The following is a 4,292-nucleotide window of genomic DNA, read 5'->3' on the forward strand; positions in this document are numbered from 1 at the left end:
GCCACTGATCTCCTTGTCCTTGTGGCCCCCCGTCTCTGTGACTGCCCCCCAGGGGCTGCTGTGCCCTTCAGAGGGGCTGGGGCTCTGGGGTGAGTGGCCAGAGCTCTGCAGCACCCTGTGGCAAGTAGTGCTGTGGGGCCAGACCAGAGTGGGCTGGGCTGGAGAGAGGGCAGGGGAGGTAGGAGGTCTTGGAGGGAGCTGGGCTGAGCTGGAAAGTTCCTGCAAGAGAAAAACTTCAGTGTACAGCTTGTACTGCATGACCGTGCAGGATGAGGGCTCACATTGGGCAGCTAGTGCTTCACAGACAGGGCTCCTGGATGCGAGCTGAGACACGCAGGTACAGGAGAGAGGAGGCCAGTCTGTGTCCTTGGTGGCACGGACAGACCAGGAAGGTGGCCCAGGGCCTTTTTCACCTCCCAGCCTCTCTCACCAGTCATTTCCAGCACTGGCCGTTCACCCAGTTTATGGGTAAGTCTGGCTGTGAGGCCATCTCCATTCTCCTGCTGGGCTCAGTGCCTGCATCGGGGAAATGGCCAGCTCTGACCAGCTGCTGCTGAAGAGTGAGTGGCCCTGAGCAGCAGTGATTGGCCATGTGTAGGCCTGGGAGAGAGGGTCGGGAGATGTCCCTGAGAAAAAAAGTGATGGCTCATGGCATTAGCAAATCCTTCCAGCCATGCCTGAGCCCAGAAATGGAAAGCAGTGGATCTGTGCGGGTGGAGGAGGAAGAGGAGGTTTTTCCTGGGAAGGTGTCAGGAAGAAAGTCCCCTCTTGTGCACAGCAAAGATAAGGAAGATGTCTCCATCTTGTGTGCATGCCTCACCCTGGCAGAGAGGGAATGCCCGCTGCTGGGGGTGGCTGTGTTCAGTCACACCTCATGAGCTGGCCTTGCTCTCTTCCCCTCCTTCACTGCCCACACTTGGATGGACCACAAGAACCATCCATGATGCTGGAAAATGCATGACCCTCCCAGAGGGAGGTCCCATAACTGCAGGGGAAGCGGGAAGGGTTTGTGAGACCCATGGGAGTGCAGGGAGAGAGCGGGGTGTGCCCAGCAGTAAGTGTGTTAAGGGTAGGAAGAGTACCTGAAATAGCAGGGGGTGTGTGGGTGTGTGTGCTGTCATGCTGAAGTGAAGTAGGTTGAGCGTTGACTTTAAAGGATGCAGGAGAAGATCGATGTGCATCTCAGTGCTGGGATGTGGATATAAGTACAGGATTCAAGCAAGTGTGGGGCTGGGACATCTTGGGAGCTAGAGGAGCATCAGGAGGGCTTTGAAGGAAACCGGATAGGTTGTGGGGAACTCACAGGCACTGGCAAATCTTCAGCTTTGTGTTTGAAGCAACAGCCAGTGAGGACAGAAGGACATCAGTAAAACCTGGGATAACATAGGGTCAGAGCAAGGTGGGAAGCAGTGGGGTGGCTAAAATGTGCAGGGAAACAGGCAGAGGCATAGGACAGTGTAGGACCATCTGTGGTGGGGATGGCCGAGAGGCTGGACTGATTTCAGCAGAGCTGAAGTGTTTATCCTCCCTGTTATGGCAACTGTCTCTTCCACTGACACCTGTGAGAAAACAGTGATTCCATACAGCCCAGAGCCTCATTGCCTCCTCACCCTCACTCCACAGAGCCTAGGAAATGTCCTAACACTGTCCTGCACTCGGCATCACACACCCCCATATCCCACCGCTCCCAGGAAGAGCCATTAGCATCGCTTGGTGGAACGGATCGCCCTCCTCGGGGGACGACGGCCAGGCCTTGGCCATCGTGATTGCTGAAACACATATAGGGCTTTCACAGCCACATCCACATGGAGGTGCGCCACATGGTCTCTTCAGTGACGGTCTTCAGTGGAGCCCACTAACAGTCTCAGAAACTTGGACGTTTGCTGCTGACTTCTACTTCTTCAGAGGCTTGTCCAATCTTTCAGGATCTGCAGTTCAGGAACTTGGCACCAGAGGGCTCATTAACATGCAAAACTCCCTAAGGAGCCAAGGCTCTGTGCATCATTTTCCTTTAGGTCTTCAATTCTTATGTGGTTAATAGGAGAGGTTTCAGGAGTGCAGTCAAAGTCAAAAGATGTCAATACTAAACAGTAAGAAAGGATTCATTTTTTCCCCACTTTTCTTCATTTTTCTGCTTATACATTCTGTGAGATCAGGAATCTTCAGTCCATATTGATCCTGAGCATCTCCAGTGGAGTTTGAATGTATACAAAAATCAAGACCCTTTATGTTGACAATCTGTGGCCATTCTTCAGCCCTACCCCCAGCCCCACCTTTTCTCTCATCAACCACCTGGCACTTACAGCAGCCTCGTTCAAATCAGAGCTTTCTGCACTGAAGTCTGTAGCTGCATGTTTCAGCCTGTGGGCACCAACTCCCACCTGCTTTATTGGAGATGCGCCAGAGGATGGAGCTGGCCATGTAGCACCCCACAGCCGGGCTGAGCAGCCAGCACTGGAAACGAACGATGTGAGGGGCTGCCCTGGGACAAGTAACTTATCATCTGCTCTTTCTCAAGGGAAGAAATTGGCCTCTTGGGTGATGGGGGAGGAGTGGGGTGGGAATCCTTTCCTTCTTGTGCAAGTGTTTAAGAGAGCTGTTGCTACTCACCCTGCGATGTGCCCGTCCCTTGCTTTGGAGGAAGGGTGGTGTCTGGCATGGCGTTTCACACAACAAGGCTCTTTTGGAGAGTGGGGTTTGTTTTCCCTGGCACACCTTCTCTTTCCTGAGAGCAGAAGGATGTCGATCCTCGACACCTGTAACACGTCTTCCTGGGCATGCCCACAGGCATATCAAATTGTCTGTTTCTGTGTGAGCAAATGCACATCACAGATTTATTCTGCAGTGAGAAAGACCTTCCATTGGGCAGCTCCCCTCTCGAGTCTGCAGTGGTTCTGCTGCAATGAGTGTTCTTTACCCATCAGGAAGAACATTTATTTTGTGCTTTCACTAGGCAGGAAACACATACAGCTACTGTGAGGAGAGCAATGTCCTACAAAAAAAAAAATATTGACAGTAAATGTTGAAATGAGTTTCTTTCTCATAGCCCCTCTTTGTGGCTATTGAGGAAATAAAAGACAAACGACACTGCAAGGCAAAGGGGAAAGGGACAACGGGACATCATCCACGGATTTTGTGCTGCTGGGAATACGTGATGTCCCCATGCTCCAGAACCTGCTCTTCCTCCTCTTGCTTATGATCTACTCAGTCACCATGGTTGGGAACATCCTCATCGTTGTGCTGGTGGTGGCTGACCAGCATCTGCACACCCTCATGTAATTCTTCCTGGGCAATCTGTCTTCCTTGGAGACCTGCTACAGCCCCACCATCCTGCCCCAGCTGCTGGCCAGCTTCCTGACTGGGGACAGCAGCATCTCTGCTCAGTTCTACTTCTTTGCTTCCTTTGCGACTACTGAGTGTTACCTGCTGACGGCCATGTCCTACGATCGGTATTTGCCCATATGCCAGCCCTTGCTCTATGCAAGCCTCATGACCTGGAAGGTCTCTCTACACCTGGCAGCTGCATCTTGGCTGGGGGGTTCACTGCTGCTGGTGGTAGTCACAGTCTTGTTATCACAATTGCAGTTCTGTGGCCCCAAGGCCATTGACCACTTCTTCTGTGATTTAACACCATTGCTGGATCTTGCCTGCAGTGACACCAGAGCAATCACAATTGTTTCTTTCATATTTGGTATCTTCGATGTAGTTTTTCCCTTCCTGTTCACACTGGCCTCCTACATTTGCATCATAGCTGCCATCCTGAGGATCCCATCCAGCACTGGCAGGCAGAAGGCCTTCTCCACTTGCTCCTCTCACCTCATTCTTGTCACCATTTTCTATGGCTCCCTTTTTGTTGTCTATATGCTGCCCAGAACAGACACCCTGAGACACCTCAACAAAGCTTTCTCCTTTTTCTACACTGTCCTCACACCCCTGGTCAATCCCTTCATCTACAGCCTGCGGAACAGGGAGGTCAGGGAGGCCATCAGGAAGGTGCTCAGGAAAGCCCTGCCTTGCACCCAGAGCTCACGCTACCTTGGTGACACAGGCAAAAGACACTTCTAGCTCCTTTGAAATCTCTGGATACCAGCTGGCACTTCAGAAGTGCAAGCCACTGAGATCGCTTGTGGAGTGGCAAGGGCAAGAAAGCAAAAAGTCCTTGGAGGTAAATACCGTTGTTTAAAAAACAATGTTGAAAGTGTCATGGGTTTGCTTGTGCCTTGATAGTAAACACCTTGTTGGTCTTATGTGTGGCAACTGTTGAAGTGTCAAGATTTTCTTTTCTAGAGGAC

The 4,292-nt window shown here is 51.7% G+C and overlaps 1 pseudogene; it reads left to right on the forward strand.

The window, feature by feature from the left end:
- Positions 1–529: 529 nt before the first annotated feature.
- Positions 530–4,065, forward strand: LOC132320253 (olfactory receptor 5AP2-like; annotated as a pseudogene).
- The last annotated feature ends 227 nt before the right edge of the window (positions 4,066–4,292 follow it).

Source organism: Gavia stellata, chromosome 34 (genome assembly GCF_030936135.1).
Source record: "Gavia stellata isolate bGavSte3 chromosome 34, bGavSte3.hap2, whole genome shotgun sequence".
In the NCBI taxonomy this organism is placed as follows: domain Eukaryota; kingdom Metazoa; phylum Chordata; class Aves; order Gaviiformes; family Gaviidae; genus Gavia; species Gavia stellata.